Source organism: Schistocerca americana, chromosome 2 (genome assembly GCF_021461395.2).
Source record: "Schistocerca americana isolate TAMUIC-IGC-003095 chromosome 2, iqSchAmer2.1, whole genome shotgun sequence".
Taxonomy (NCBI): Eukaryota; Metazoa; Arthropoda; class Insecta; order Orthoptera; family Acrididae; genus Schistocerca; species Schistocerca americana.
This window is the reverse complement of record NC_060120.1, coordinates 302,102,425-302,120,200: the sequence shown is the minus strand read 5'-3', so window position 1 is coordinate 302,120,200 and position 17,776 is coordinate 302,102,425. Positions and strand designations below refer to the sequence as shown.

Here is a 17,776-nt window from a genome sequence, read left to right as displayed (position 1 = left end):
AAGCTCCATCAGTGAAAACTTCATACGCAGGAAAGTGAGGTTCGAGCGTAAGGCGCTGCAATAAGCATTGGCTGAAAACGACATGATGTCTGAGGACAGCAGGATTGAAAGCGATGCTTTTTGAGGATTGCAGGGATGTAGCTGGATTTCCTGTAACCTTCGTCACACAGTACTCTGTGAAACATTCATTTCACGAGCAACTGACTGAGTGATTGCAAGCACCTAATTCACTCGAGCAAGCACTGCATTTTCTAAGTCAGCATTCCGCTTAATTCGTCGTCCCCCTCAGTCGTTGTACTGTGGTACCAATTGCTCTGGTTCACTTAAAAAATGGTTCAAATGGCTCTAAGCACTATGGGAACTTAGAACTCCTTAAACCTAACTAACCTAAGGACATCACACACATCCATGTCCGAGGCAGGATTCGAACCTGCGACCGAAGCGGTCGCGCGGTGTTTCACTTAATTGTTAGAACAGACTTGGAAATATGATATGAGCGGAATGTCTTTTATGCGGATATTTGGCTCTATACAACCCTTCCGCTTCTCTGCTGCCTACGTTTGCTTCCCACACACAAAAATCGTTTCTGTAAGTTCCGTCACCGGATACAACTCCTTTTGTTGGTAAACACAGGCTGCAGTCTACTACAGACCAGACATTGTACACAAGGACTACTCATACCAGTACACAGCATGCTGACTGCACTGGATTAATTGAGTTAGTATTCCATCCTTTATACTTAAGAGATCATTGGGATTGCCTACCGTACAATCTTAACTACAAGAGTACCGGTACGTACGAGAGTGTACGCCACAGTCAGGTGTATGAGAGCGATTTTCGTTACAGCTTTCGACTTAGTAGTTTCCAGACCAGGGACCAGGGACCTCAAATTGATACATTTACTCTTCTCCATCATCCCTGAAAATTTGTAACATCATCACGGAATCACCCTGTGAGGTACGCACTTTCTTATGCGGCCAGGTTCCAGTATATCACCAGAAACCTCATGCACAATATTCTGTAAGTACTGCTCTCGCAAACCGTTACATCGAACGAGGCAACTTTCTTCTGGTCAGGCATCTGCCGTGCAACAGTTAAAGCAGTGCACACTGCTACTCCTTTTGGACGCCGATACGCGTCTAAATTCTTTAAGTTCGCCTTCGGCTGCACGCTGTGCATTCGACTCATTCAGTAATATATCCAGACCCTGCAACCGAAACACAGCGTGCAAACCCGTTGGTATGACCTGCATCGCACGAATACTTTCTTGTCCCATGCAGTCACCTCTTGCTGGAGAGCAGACACTCTCGTTTGTGTGTTGCTTAGTTGCCGAATAAGTCTGTGTAGTGAGTACATTGAAGATTTCTTTTCATTACCCACTCGTTTGGTGTTATCGAGCATTTTTGCAATTACTAGTTGGTTCAAATGGCTCTGAGCACTATGGGACTCAACTGCTGTGGTCATCAGTCCCCTAGCACTTAGAACTACTTAAACCTAACTAACCTGACATCACACACATCCATGCCCGAGGCAGGATTCGAACCTGCGACCGTAGCAGTCGCACGGTTCCGGACTGCGCGCCTAGAACCGCGAGACCACCGCGGCCGGCCGCAATTACTAGCGTTTTTTTTTATTTTTGATTAACTCTTTCGTAGACTTTGGCAGAATAACTTTGCTGGTCACTGTTAGACGTATTATATCCCGATATTCGGCTAAAGTATTCAGCATGGAGCGTCATTTTATCGCACTTATTTGATATTGAACGAATATCTTGGGGAGAAGTCCTTTTATTTCTAAAATTAGGTGCCGGAACACACCTCTTCAACCGTAAACAACCTCCCCACCCCAACAGCCATAAAAATCACAATTTTATATTTTTTAAAACTTATGGTAAAATTTACAATGAGAAATCATTTTTTACAAAATACTGTTCTGAAATTCAGGTTTTTAAACCCGATTTCTTATAATCAAAACACTAAAAGCAGAAGATTTAATGCAAACAACAGGTGCTACCGACTGTCCCTATGGCAGTGTCACGTTGCTTGCTAGTTCTCCTCGATACATATCGGCACAAGTCGGTAGCCTTCGTGAGTAGGATGTCATGTTTCCATCTGCTGCCAGCCGCATCATTCAAGTAGATGCATTGTAGCCAAGCTAATGGATCTCTGAGGTTGCTGACAGTCGTCAACAAAAGGCGATATGTACCGTGCACACACACACACACACAGCATCTCGCTCAACGCCCCTACCCATTTCACTACATTGGTCACCCACTGGCGCGTTTACTGCTGTAGATCGCAGTTGCGATTTAGTTCTCGTGTATTGTTTTAAACCTCCGGTGCTGACTTGTACTTATGAATTAAAAAGGAAACTTCCCTGGGAAGTGCCGGAACGCCGTTTCAGCCCGTTCCGGTCGAAATTAAACCACACTTTTATCCTAATATTTAACAACGGTGTCCATATTTTCATATCGACGTTTAGCAGCGTTATCAGTCGGTAAGTTTGAATTTTGACAGAAGTGAAGTTGTGAAGGCATGTCGCGAGTCGTGCTCGGATATCTCAGTCGGTGGAGCGTTTGCCCGCTAAGGGGAAAGGTTCCAGGTTCAAGTCTGGGTCCGACATACAGTTTAAATCTACCGGGAAGTTTCAAATCAACACACACTCCGCTGCAGAGTGAAAATTCATTCTGGGTTCCTGTTACACTTACGTATGGGCTATATCGATCTGTTACAATCCTAACAGCGAGTTTCTGAATTCGTCCGATATATTTTGCCACGCCTACTTTATAAGAGCTCCAAACACTGGCACAGTATTCTAGAATTGGTCACACTAGGATTTTGTACGCTCATGTTCAGAAGAGGACAGAACACCGTGACAGACAGGAGCTGGGACGTTCATATTTACATGACAATAGCATGTTCTGCAAAAATGATTAGTATTTGAACTACGCACATAAAAAAAAGTTTTGCATCCCCCCAGTTCCCAGAACTGCTGAAGATAGACGTTGGCTGTGGATATTGTATCACAGACACAATCTCTTTGACTGTTCAGAGATGTCACTAAACCCACCCAAAGATGTAAACAACCATGCATCAGAAGCGCCTATTAGATGGACGGGGTTCAAAAATGGTTCAAATGGCTCTGAGCACTATGGGATTTAACATCTGAGGTCATCAGTCCCCTAGAACTTAGAACTACTTAAACCTAACTAAGCTAAGGACATCACACACATCCATGCCCGACGCCGGATTCGAACCTGCGACCGTAGCGGTCGCGCGGTTTCAGACTGAAGCGCCTAGAACCGCTCGGCCACACCGGCCAGCAGATGGAGGGGGTCCGACAGCCGATCAGTTCCAGTCATTTCAGCAGCAAGCCGGTACAGTGCTCGAGTTGTCTGTAGTTCTACCATGACTAGACGGTCAATACCGCGCTTCTATCGCATCCGCATTGTTACATTGAGCCAGGAAGAGCTCTCAACAAGGGAAGCGTCCAGGCGTCTCGGAGTGAACCAAAGCGATGTTGCTCGGACGTGGAGGAGAGACAGGAACTGTCGATGACATGCCTCGCTCAAGCCGCCCAAGGCCTACTACTGCAGTAGATGACCGCTACCTACGGATTAAAGCCCGGAATAGCCCTGACAGCAACGCCACCATGTAGAAGAATGCTTTTTGTGCAGCCACAGGACGTCGTGCTTCGACTCAAACTGTGCGAAATTGGCTGCATAATGCGCAACTTCACTCTCGACGTCCATGGCGAGGTCCATCTTTGCAACCACACCATGCAGCGCAGTACAATTGGGACCAACAACATGCCGAATGGACCGCTCAGGATTGGCATCAAGTTCTCTTCACCGATGAGTGTCGCATATGCCTTCGACCAGACAATCGTCGGAGACGTGTTTGGAGGCAACCCGGTCGGGCTGAACGTCTTAGACACACTGTTCAGCGAGTTCAGCAAGGTGGAGGTTCCCTGCTGTTTTGGGGTGGCATTATGTGGGGCCGACGTACGCCGCTTGTGGTCATGAATGGCGCCGTAACGGCTCTACGATACGTGAATGTCATCCTCCGACCGACCATATCGGCGGCATATTGTCGAGGCATTCGTCTTCATGGACGTCAATTCGCGCCCCGATCGTGCACACCTGGTGAATGACTTCCTTCAAGATAACGACATCGCTCGACTAGAGTGGCCAGCATGTACTCCAGACATGAACCCTATCGAACATGCCTGGGATAGATTGAAAAGGGCTGTTTATGGACGACGTGACCCACCAACCACTCTGAGGGATCTACGCCAAATCGCTATTGAGGAATGGGACATTCTGGACCAACAGTGCCTTGATGAACTTGTGAATACTATGCCATGACGAATACAGGCATGCATCAATGCAAGAGGGCGTGCTACTGGGTATTAGAGGTACCGGTGTGTACAGCAATCTGGACCACCATCTCTGAAGGTCTCTCTGTATGGTGGTACAACTTGTAGTGTGTGGTTTTCATGAGCAATAAAAAGGGAGGAAATGAAGTTTATGTTGATCTCTATTCCAATTCCTACCGGTAAACTGTGCCTGCGGCTTTCGTTGTCGCTACAAACCGAAGGCAATGGATCAGTGTGACTTGAGCAGACGCACAGGATTCCTCGCAGACGTATGCACGAATCGTACCGTCAAATCAGTGAGTTTAAAAGAGGGCGCATTATTGGCATGGTAGAATGTAATGCATCCATCCGGGAATTTCCTGCTCGAGTGGGACGAAATGTTTCAGTAATGCAACGGGTGTGTGCAGATTAGTTCACGGAAGACCGTAGAACACGGAGAAATGGGTTAGGTCGCACTACCCAGACCACCTCATCCGAATGGCATTGCCGGACTTATCGGCGTCCTCCTCGGGTCTGGCGCAACAGTGGGACACACCGTACACTCTCAGAGACGACAGTCCATCGTCGTTTATTACGGCAAGGGTTGGGTGCGCAGCGTTCATTTCTCCGCCTACCTTTGACGAATCTGCAAAAACATGCTGGACGGCAATGGTGTATGGAACGACGTCACTGTGGGGACAGGAATGGTATTAGCTAGAAATTTCGGACGAATCCAGGTTCTGTTTGCTTGAAAATGATGTCCGCATTTTGGTTCGCCCAGACAGGGGAAGCGGTATCACAGTGATTGCATTCGCTCAAGACACACAGCCAACTCAAGGCTTTATGGTGTGGGGTGATATTGGGTACAGCCACAAATAACAATTGGTGCATGTCCAGGCATTGTGACCAATGTGATCTAAGTGAATGACACCCTGAGACCCGTAGCTATACCCTTTCTGCACAACGCGCCAGACGCCATTTTTCAGCAAGACAATGCACGACCACACGTTACTGCACAAACACGTGCCTCATTGGTGTCTCAGGATGTCAGCCTTTTGCCCTGGCCCGCCAACTCTTGTCGCCAATCGAAAATGTTTGGGATATGGTGGAACAACAATGCCAACCGCCACAGATGAACTCTGGAACCAAGTGAATGCACGACGGTTATTTCACAGGACGCCATTCTTGCCTTATAGGCATCGATTCCATCACGCATGGAACAAGTTATCAGGGCCCATGGCGGACCCTGTGCCTGCTAGGCAACAGGCACGTGTTGAATCGAGGTGACTGAAATGCTAATCATTTCTGCAGGTACATGTCCTGTGAATAGGACTGTCCTGTCTCAAGTCGTTCAAGGCGTTCTGTTTTTTTTTCTGAACTTGAGTGTATTTCATTTCCCTTACAGATACATAGCACTTACCATGAATCCTTCCAACAAATCTACCATTTACCTTCCCTAATACTGATTGTACGTGACCATCCCGTTTCATATCACCTCTTATTACGAGGGTTGTTCAACAAAGACTGAGACTAATTTTCAAACGTGTTGAAGTGCGAAGCCCTCTTTGTATATGAATTTATTGAACACACCATTACACTACCACCTAGGACCTGCTTCGTATAGTGCTAAGTCTTCTAGAATGCCACCAGGCGCCACCCCTGTCTGATCTCAACCGTTCTGTGGGAGGGTCTTGAATGTTGTTGTAGCTTCAGTCACCTTTAAAGTTTACAATGGCAGTAAGCAACCTTATACAAAGAAGATTTGCTCGTTCTACTGAAGAATACTGCTTCAAAAACGCTTCAAGATATTCGTAGAACTCTGATGAGACTACAATGTCTCGTGTTGCATGCTGCTGTTCGCTTAAAGCTTTCGAAGATGGAATAGGGATATGTCTGCTTCAAGGAGGGAGGGAAGAAGACCCCCTACCCCCCCCCCCCCCCCCCCGTCCTTCGTGCGTGACATCACAAGCAAACAAAACTGCGGCAGCAATCATGCGCGGGAACTCTCGTGTAACTGTTAGACAGCTCGCAAAAATGCTGGACATATTGGTGGGAAGTTCTCCCACCATTCTGAAGGCCCATTTAATATGACACGAGTGTTTACTCTCCGGATTCATGCTCTAAAACAGAACAGAATTGACGTTTGCAACTTACGGAAACCTGACTCTGAAATGAAAAGGCAGCGTACATAGTGCATTTAAAAGAATAGTCACCCGAAAAACGCGAGATATAGAAATTTGCCAATAAGGCCTTAGTGGCATGGTGTGCACACGGAAAGTTGCCAGAGGTCGGAAGATAAATTCAGAATTCATCAAGAATGTCTTTCAACAATTTATGAAAGATGATATCCCAAAGTAGGAACTGCACCATGACAACTCGTTCCCTCACGTTGCAGCAGATGTTACGACGTTTTTAGCAGAGAAGGGTGTTTGTAAATCCCCTCCTCGCCCCCCGCCCCGCCCCCTTTCCCAACGAATAGCCCAGACCTTGTCCCGTGCGACTATTTTGAGCACCCTATTGCAAAACAGCTTCTCAAAGGACGTAGATTCGACTCCGAAATTGACGCAGTGAAGGTTTCAGAAGCAGTTTTGAAACGCTTATCAAGAAATGGATTTGAGGAAGTCTTCCAAAACTGCTTATGAAGATGGGACAATTACACCGTTCTTAATGATGACTATACTGAAGGGGAAAATACGGTATTTATTAATTAGGTTTTCACATCATCAGTCTTGGGTGTTGTTAAACGAACCTCATATTACTCCAAATTCCTTATATGATGTTACGTGTTCAAGATATTCATCACTAATCTTGTAAGCAAATACTACACAGTCCTTTCATCTACGCGCTGGTAATAATTATACTGCAGCTACTCACGGAGGTCCAATGTGGACTGTAATTACCTCATGGCATCGAAATTTGGTAGATATGCTAATTCGTTAATGCGGAATCGATTTTAGCTGGAGAAAAATTAGTTCAAATTTTGTTACCAAGTCCAAATCTGGCGTTGGTAATGCAACAAAGACGTATAGAAATGTTTCCATGTGTAACGAATTAGGAACGGGAAGTGGACAAAGAAAGGTCAAACAAAAGAGAAAGTCATAATATTGATTTTGTTATTCACCGCGGCTTGCACAATTTGTTCAGTATGAGCACCGGCGACGTCGACGAGGTGCTTCATTCATAAAAAGAGTTGCTCGCAGCAGTTCCAGTGGAATCTGAGCAACGTATTTCTGTGTACTGGCCTTCATATCAGGTAGAGACAAAATGTGTCCCTGGGAAACGCATTCTTTTCGATATCCCCAGAGTCAAAAGTCACATGGATTCAAATCTGGTGATCTGGCAGGCCATGCATCAAGAAAACGTCTGGTGATAACACGTTCGTGGAAGCTTGCATTAAGTAGATATTTGAATGTGCGATCGATATGAGGTGTTGCCCCATCTTGCATGAAGTCAGTAGTTTCCACACAGTAGTGCTCTTCGGAAGCAGGAATCACATGTTGAACAAGAAGATCTCTATAACGTTTACACGTCATGGTATACATGACAGGCCCTTTGGGTGTACTCTCTTCAAAAAAGAACAGATGGAGAGTAAAGGTGCATGTGAATGAACACTACACAGTCACATAAGGCGAGTGCAAGGGCTCTTCGTGCACAACACATCGTTCACCACTGCCTCAAATACGGCAGTTCTGTTTATTCACTGCACTCTGTGAAGTGTGCCTTTTCACTTCACAGAATGGTACCCGGCTACTTGTCATCAACTTCGACCCGTGCCAGAAACAAAATTCAGAACATTACTGCGGAGTATGAGGTTTCACTTGCTGCACCGTCTGGATCTTGTACGGGTACCAGTGTAAAACAGACGGCAAAACTTTCCGTGTTGTTGACCATGGGATGAACAGTTCTCGTGACACTGCACGAGCACTAGCACTGCACGGGACACGTGCTGCATGGTCAATTACAGCAACAGAAACCTCATCAATAACATCCACCGAGTCCGCAGCTCGTGGTCGTGCGGTAGCGTTCTCGCTTCCCACGCCCGGGTTCCCGGGTTCGATTCCCGGCGGGGTCAGGGATTTTCTCTGCCTCGTGATGACTAGGTGTTGTGTGCTGTCCTTAGGTTAGTTAGATTTAAGTAGTTCTAAGTTCTAGGGGACGGATGACCATAGATGTTAAGTCCCATAGTGCTCAGAGCCATTTGAACCATTTGAACATTCACCGAGATAGCACGCCTTCTTCTTCCAGGTGCTACACGAAGCTCATCCGTGTTTTCGAATTTCATTATCATTTTTTTTAACCTATTTAATGACATAGGGCCTCTCCATGCACCTTTCGTTTGGTGATACTCGCTCAGTGCAGCACTGTAGTTGCCATTGTCCACATAAAGCTGTTCCACTAACAGCACACGGTCTTTCATCTCGATAGCACATTATTTCCACGCTTTATGGCTTGTCAAATGACAGCATGGATGTCATACCGCCGTACAAGGTGTACAGCGTCAGATTGCACCTGGTAGCCAACACTGGAACTAATTTTGTCCAGCTTAAATCTATTTCGCATTAACGCAGTAGCATATCTATCAAATTTCACTACCACACAATAATTACAGCCCACACTGGACCTCCTTGAGTAATTGTATTTTAATTACAACACCTGCAACTAAAAACATGCATACCATGTATACTAGTGTAAAATGAGTAGTAGAGTCTGTTCCCCGCAGTGTCATATATTAGTGTCAAACCATTTCATTTGCGTGTGGAGCTCTTACATGCTTCTATGCATTTCTATGAAATTCTGCTCGCGGTCACTACGGGAACGATACGTAAGCGTCTGATAGCAAAGGCTATCCTTAAATTCCTCAATCCTGCCTTCTTTAAACTTCGTAAGTAGACTTTCAGTGGATTATTGACGTCTATTGCTAAGCGTGTGTAATGAGTGAATGAAACATGTGACCATCCGTGCTTCTTCTGTGTATACGTTCAGTACACAGTGTTAATCCTGTCTTGTACACGTTCCAAACAGCTGAGCAAAATCCTGGGATGGATCACATGAATGTTTTGTAGCCAATCGGTTTTGTAGACTAAGGTCTGCTACCTGCTTCACTTTTAACTGAGGTAAAGTGATGATTCCATTTGATATCCTAGGTATCTGTATGATGTGACTGATTCGCACTGCAGCTCATTGATATTATGTTCATAGCAATCTACTTTCTTGCGATTCGATGAAGTCCACAATTTTATATTTCTGAAAATAAGCTGCCAAAATTCGCATAACTTTCAAATATTATTGAGATGGGAATGAATATTTGTGCAACGCCTGACATTACTCCACATCTGTCGAAGGCTATCCATCCAAGATAATACACTGTGTCCTCTCTACAAACATCAGTTCTCGGCCGCTGTTTGTGCACGTTCTACTGTTCAGATTCAGAGGTAGATAAGTTTATGCTGTAGAAAACAGAGTTGGGAAAGAAGGAAGGAAGATGAAGATTTAAAATTCCGTCGACGACGTCAGCACAATGCACTGTCTTAACCACTGAACATCGGAAAGAAATTTGAAATTGGTGGTAAGGTCTTATGGGACCAAACTGCTGCGGTCATCGGTCCCTAGGCTTACACACTACTTAATCTAACTTAAAGTAACTTACGCTAAGGACAACACACACATCCATGCCCGAGAGAGGACTCGAACCTTCGACGGGGAGAGCCGCGCGGACCGCGACAATACGTCCATAGACCGCTCGGCTACCCCGCTTGGCCCCTCGGAATGACCCAGCCTAGTTAAATTGCATTATGGGGAAGTTATTACTGAAGCCAACAGAGCTCTTTTTAAAAGATTCAAATGAAACTGTCTAAATTCTCATCCGACAACCCGGATTTAGATTTCTCCTCGTTTTACAAAGCCGCTTAAGCCCAGTGCTGGGCCGGTTCCTTCGAAAATTTGATGCGATCTATTTCCTACCTCATCCTTCACGCCCCTAATGATCTCATCATCGATGGGATGCTAAAACCTAATCCTCTTTCCATCTTTCTTCCTTATTAACTATCAACATACTAGTGGCCCACATTCCGATATAAATCAAGTAATATACACTCCTGGAAATGGAAAAAAGAACACATTGACACCGGTGTGTCAGACCCACCATACTTGCTCCGGACACTGCGAGAGGGCTGTACAAGCAATGATCACACGCACGGCACAGCGGACACACCAGGAACCGCGGTGTTGGCCGTCGAATGGCGCTAGCTGCGCAGCACTTGTGCACCACCGCCGTCAGTGTCAGCCAGTTTGCCGTGGCATACGGAGCTCCATCGCAGTCTTTAACACTGGTAGCATGCCGCGACAGCGTGGACGTGAACCGTATGTGCAGTTGACGGACTTTGAGCGAGGGCGTATAGTGGGCATGCGGGAGGCCGGGTGGAAGTACCGCCGAATTGCTCAACACGTGGGGCGTGAGGTCTCCACAGTACATCGATGTTGTTGCCAGTGGTCGGCGGAAGGTGCACGTGCCCGTCGACCTGGGACCGGACCGCAGCGACGCACGGATGCACGCCAAGACCGTAGGATCCTACGCAGTGCCGTAGGGGACCGCACCGCCACTTCCCAGCAAATTAGGGACACTGTTGCTCCTGGGGTATCGGCGAGGACCATTCGCAACCGTCTCCATGAAGCTGGGCTACGGTCCCGCACACCGTTAGGCCGTCTTCCGCTCACGCCCCAACATCGTGCAGCCCGCCTCCAGTGGTGTCGCGACAGGCGTGAATGGAGGGACGAATGGAGACGTGTCGTCTTCAGCGATGAGAGTCGCTTCTGCCTTGGTGCCAGTGATGGTCGTATGCGTGTTTGGCGCCGTGCAGGTGAGCGCCACAATCAGGACTGCATACGACCGAGGCACACAGGGCCAACACCCGGCATCATGGTGTGGGGAGCGATCTCCTACACTGGCCGTACACCACTGGTGATCGTCGAGGGGACACTGAATAGTGCACGGTACATCCAAACCGTCATCGAACCCATCGTTCTACCATTCCTAGACCGGCAAGGGAACTTGCTGTTCCAACAGGACAATGCACGTCCGCATGTATCCCGTGCCACCCAACGTGCTCTAGAAGGTGTAAGTCAACTACCCAGGCCAGCAAGATCTCCGGATCTGTCCCCCATTGAGCATGTTTGGGACTGGATGAAGCGTCGTCTCACGCGGTCTGCACGTCCAGCACGAACGCTGGTCCAACTGAGGCGCCAGGTGGAAATGGCATGGCAAGCCGTTCCACAGGACTACATCCAGCATCTCTACGATCGTCTCCATGGGAGAATAGCAGCCTGCATTGCTGCGAAAGGTGGATATACACTGTACCAGTGCCGACATTGTGCATGCTCTGTTGTCTGTGTCTATGTGCCTGTGGTTCTGTCAGTGTGATCATGTGATGTATCTGACCCCAGGAATGTGTCAATAAAGTTTCCCCTTCCTGGGACAATGAATTCACGGTGTTCTTATTTCAATTTCCAGGAGTGTATTACTTTCATCAAATAATGTCACACAGGAAAACTTAGAGGAATCGGACTAATTTTGGTAATTGAAGAGAGGGAAAACTATTCTGGTACCCCGTGTACGCTCCACCATAAAAGGTATGATGGCTAGGGAAGCGCATGTATAGATATAGAAATACATGACATTCTCACACGTGCGCAGACGTCCGACAGGAGAGATCTGTCGCACTGTCAGCGATCAACGAACCGCAACGCCTCTGGCTTATTGTGCTTAAGTGGGACCCTGACCCAAAAGTCCTAGACGCGGTGTCTGTTAAGCTTCCAAGTGATGCCATGTGAAACTCGCGTGCTGTCTGTAGGCATGACAGTTTCTCTCCTAGCAGCCGTCTCATGTTATGCCAATAGCATTTGCTACCTTCAGCCGATGTCCTGCACAGGCGCGAATCCAAGGGAAAGGGGGGGGGGGAGGCATCATAGGGTCATTACCATTTTTCGCCGAAAGAACGTTATACAAATAGCATATATATTTTTACATATATGAATTTTAAAATTCTCAGTTAAAATTCGCAGAATGAAGTAATATAAAAACAGAGTATCATGAAACGGCAAGGAAATATAGAAAATTACAAGCCTTTATTCAACACAGGACACCTTTCAGTTTCTTTTCTGAGTGTTTGCCCATGTGGATAGGCCCCCGGCAAGACCAGCAGGCGGAAACATACAAGCCAGGAAAAGCTCAGCTTCACAGTTTGAACATATCTTCTACCATCTTGCTCGGATTGTGAGTACACAAGTAGAATAGGAAAGTCACGGAAAGTTGAATAAGACAAGCCAAAAAGAGAAATATCTTCCACTAACAAAACAAATATCAGGAAGTCTGATTTTCTCCAAAAGAAGGCAGAAAGAGACAATGTCCCCCATTTGCACGTTCGTGTAGTAATTTGTAGACCTGTGTTAACAACTGTAGTGCTAAGGGAAATACTGATAGTGATGAGAGCACACTTAAAATTTAGGTCGTTTGTGAAAGTTATGAGAGTTTGCTGTATTGTTGTTTTTGTGGCTTTAGTCCCAAGACTGGTTTGATGCCGTTCTACACACTACTCTATCATGCGCAAGGCTCTTCATTCCTGAGTAACTATTGCAAGCTAATTCCATTTGAACCTGCTTGCTGTATTCATGTCTGCATTGCGTGCAATCCTCTACACTTGCGTGCAATCCTCTACACTTGCTTCCATTACGAATTTGACCAATACTTGGTACTTCAGGTTATGTCCTGTCTACCGATCCCTCCTTTTAGTCAAACTACGCCATGAATTTAATTTCTCCCCAGTTCTGTTCAGTACCTACTCCTTACTCATTCGATCTGCACACCACTCTTGAGCATTATTTTATAACACATTTCAAAACCTACTAATCTCCTGTTGTCTGAACTGCTTATTATTCACGCTTTTCTTCCATACAAGGCTAGACTCTAGACAAATACCGCCAGAAATGACTTTCTAACACTAAAATTTATATTAGATATTAAAAAATTCCTCTTTTAGAAATGCTTTTCTAATACATGACAGTCTGTATTTTACGAGGGCAGTTCAATAAGTAATGCAACACATTTTTTTTCTGAAACAGGGGTTGTTTTATTCAGCATTGAAATACACCAGGTTATTCCCCAATCTTTTAGCTACACAACACTATTTTTCAACGTAATCTCCATTCAGTGCTACGGCCTTACGCCACCTTGAAATGAGGGCCTGTATGCCTGCACGGTACCATTCCACTGGTCGATGTCGGAGCCAACGTCGTACTGCATCAATAACTTCTTCATCATCCGCGTAGTGCCTCCCACGGATTGCGTCCTTCATTGGGCCATACATATGGAAATCCGACGGTGCGAGATCGGGGCTGTAGGGTGCATGAGGAAGAACAGTCCACTGAAGTTTTGTGAGCTCCTCTCGGGTGCGAAGACTTGTGTGAGGTCTTGCGTTGTCATGAAGAAGGAGAAGTTCGTTCAGATTTTTGTGCCTACGAACACGCTGAAGTCGTTTCTTCAATTTCTGAAGAGTAGCACAATACACTTCAGAGTTGATCGTTTGACCATGGGGAAGGACATCGAACAGAATAACCCCTTCAGCGTCCCAGAAGACTGTAACCATGACTTTACCGGCTGAGGGTATGGCTTTAAACTTTTTCTTGGTAGGGGAGTGGGTGTGGCGCCACTCCATTGATTGCCGTTTTGTTTCAGGTTCGAAGTGATGAACCCATGTTTCATCGCCTGTAACAATCTTTGACAAGAAATTGTCACCCTCAGCCACATGACGAGCAAGCAATTCCGCACAGATGGTTCTCCTTTGCTCTTTATGGTGTTCGGTTAGACAACGAGGGACCCAGCGGGAACAAACCTTTGAATATCCCAATTGGTGAACAATTGTGACAGCACTACCAACAGAGATGTCAAGTTGAGCACTGAGTTGTTTGATGGTGATCCGTCGATCATCTCGAACGAGTATGTTCGCACGATCCGCCATTGCAGGAGTCACAGCTGTGCACGGCCGGCCCGCACGCGGGAGATCAGACAGTCTTGCTTGACCTTGCGGCGATGATGACACACGCTTTGCCCAACGACTCACCGTGCTTTTGGCCACTGCCAGATCACCGTAGACATTCTGCAAGCGCCTATGAATATCTGAGATGCCCTGGTTTTCCGCCAAAAGAAACTCGATCACTGCCAGTTGTTTGCAACGCACATCCGTTACAGACGCCATTTTAACAGCTCCGTACAGCGCTGCCACCTGTCGGAAGTCAATGAAACTATACGAGACGAAGCGGGAATGTTTGAAAATATTCCACAAGAAAGTTCCGGTTTTTTCAACAAAAATTGGCCGAGAAAAAAAATGTTTTGCATTACTTATTGAACTGCCCTCGTATATCCTCTCTGATTCGGCCATCTTCAGTTATGTTGCTGCCTAAATAACAAATCCCGTCTATCATTTTTAGTGTCACATTTCCTAATCTAACTGTCTCAGCAAGGTCTGATTTAATTCGACTACATTCAGTTACCCCAGTCTTACTTTTGATAATGTTTTGAAGACAATATCAATTGCGTTCAACTGCTCTTCTAAGGCCTTTGCCGTCTCTGATAGAATTACAATGATATCAGCAAATCTCAGTTCCTTGAATTGTTGCTTTCGTTGTAATTTCCCCCTTGGTTTCCTTCACTGGTTACTTAATGTACAGAGTGAATAACACTGGAGATACTCTACATCTCTGCTTCACCTCCTTCTCAACTACTGATGCCCTTTAATGTCCTTCGAAACTTGGAGCCTTGCGTCTTCTGCAAAGTTGTCGTAACTTTCGCTCCCTGTATTTTATCTCTGCTGCCATCAAAATTTGAAAGAATGTAATCCACTCTACATTGTCAAAAGCTTTCTCTAAACGTGCAAAAGCTGTAAATGTAGAATCATCTTCCTTCAACATACAATCAAAGATAAGACATAGGGGGAGTACTGCCCTCGCGTGTTCTATATTGCTCCAAACCCAAAATGATTTTCCCCGAGTTTGCCTGCTACCATTTTTTTATTCTTTTGAGTATCGTGGCAGCGTACTTTTTTTAAACGCTTCCGACGCAACTAGCGCCCGAGAGGAACTACGTGCACAAACAATGACTTCACAATTCGCACCAGCCTACATGCATCAAACACCGACTTCACAAGCCCCACCAGCCTTATCAGTGACATCATCACTCTTACCAGTGGCATTATCACAACCATAAGTGTTGTTATCAAACCATGCCATATTTCGCCCCTCATTTCACTTATCCAACCACTCACAGCCTAGTATCAGAATGAAAGAGACTATCAAAATCCAAGATGCCAGAACTAGCCCATTTATGGTAGTGGGAAATTTAAAACCTTCCCTCCCACCAGTTAACCACTGCCTAGTATTAAAATGAAACAGCCAGTCCCAATCTAAGATGGCAAGACTGGCCCAGTTATTCTCTGCAAACCACCACCTCTCTTCCAATCAGAGCCTATTATTTAGACGCCTTTAAAGCGAAAGAGGAAACTATAGTATAGCTCCAACCTGGCTCTGCTCAAAAATATCTGAATGAGCTGAATCGTTTGTCCGAAAATTGCTTTTGACGTATTTTCACATATAAAATACGTCATCATAAAACACGCTTAAAATGCATTAACACCACCTGACTTGCGTAAAATAATACTAGGTTAAATAAATATTGTCAAATATGTTTTCATTCCTGACAAAACAATTGTTTGTACGCTGTCTCACAAGCTGCATTTATAATTTTCATTTCATTATGCAACACGAAAATATTCTACAAAGCATCAAAAACGCAAAATAAAATCAGCTGTTGGTTTATGTGCCTGTTGCTTGCCATCACCAACAGCTGGCTACACTGATAAACATCAAACTTTTGACTGATGTACACACTTTGCTAGCAAAAGAACCTTCCGAGTAATTATTTTTCAGATCTATGATGCTGGTCGAGTCACACATTGTCAATTCAATGTTCGAAAAGACTGGAAAAATGTGTCCGTGAAGCAAGAAAGTGCAATGTTTACTTCAAGTATCGCAACTACAAACACAAACATATCCGTCAAGTTGTTGTCTAAAATGTGAGTGCAATCTACCCCAATTGCATTTTTATGTATAAACACATGTAGCTAAAAATATAATAGAGGTTGACAATCCAAGTCCTAAAAGATCGATATTAACCAACAAATTGGCTGCAAACACAAAACAAATAGGGGTTCTGAAGGTAATCATTTCCTGTTAAGCTTGGTGCGAGTCAACCTCACATAAAATATTTACGTTTACAAGGTATATCAATATGTAAAGCTTGTGCAGTGTACTGTCATGACCTAACGTGTTTCAGTAATGTCTCACCACTAATTGAGGAAGGGTGGAGATACATCATCACTACGAAAATATAATCGACGACAGTTCCTGATGCTTAGTACTAATGAGTGAACCTACTCAAGGTGGGTACAAAACGAACTGATTCAATATTTAGCAGTTGGATCTGTAGTTCTCTAAAACGTTTGGCAATTGGAAAATTGTATCTCTAAAGCCTTTACAGAATTTATTTCCTATAGTTAATTACTAAATAACGCCAGCAAGCAATAAAAATACGTAATGTAAAACAGCGTACACACAAAATAGCCAAAAACCATATTAAAAAGGATGGAAGAAGCGTTTTTATCACTTAAACTGTAACACAAAAAGATTCAATAAAATTACACACACACATACATACACACACACACACACACACGCACACACACACACACACACACACAGACCTAGGTTTCTATAATGAATATCCTTCCTTCCAGGAGTGCTAGTTCTGCAAGGTTCGGAGGAGAGCTTCTGTGAAGTTTGGATGGTAGGAGACGAGGTACTGGCGGAATTATAGCTGTGAAGACTGGGCGTGAGTCGTGCTTGGGTAGCTCAGTTGGTAGAGCACTTGCCCGCGAAAAGCAAAGGTCCCGAGTTCGAGTCTCGGTCCGGCATACAGTTGTAATCCGCCAGGAAGTTTCAGACCTAGTTTGCTTATTGGGGGTATGCAAGTGTAATTACAGATCTCTACGAAAATTCTTATTCTGGAGTAATATAAGATTGTGGTATTTCTCAAGATATGTAAGATTTCTAATACAAAACGCATTTTATAAGCACAATGGATTTTCACCCTAAGTACTTTCATATCCAAATCGTCGTATTACTTATTAAAATACACATAGCTTGCACATTCACACTACTGATAAAAACTTTTAGGTTAAGCAGCACTTGTTAACGACAAAAGTTCCGTTGTTATAGCAAACATTGCAAGCTCGATGAACTTTCAAAATAAGTATTTTCACATCAAAATTGCTGGCACAACATATTAAATTACACACAGCTCATTTATTGACACTAC

At 45.0% G+C, this 17,776-nt stretch overlaps 1 non-coding gene across 1 annotated transcript; it reads left to right on the top strand.

Annotated features, from left to right (window-relative positions):
- The first annotated feature begins 17,298 nt into the window (after positions 1-17,298).
- On the top strand, positions 17,299-17,373 carry Trnar-gcg. Its single transcript has one exon. It is a non-coding gene; the product is annotated as a tRNA-Arg (tRNA).
- Positions 17,374-17,776: the final 403 nt, after the last annotated feature.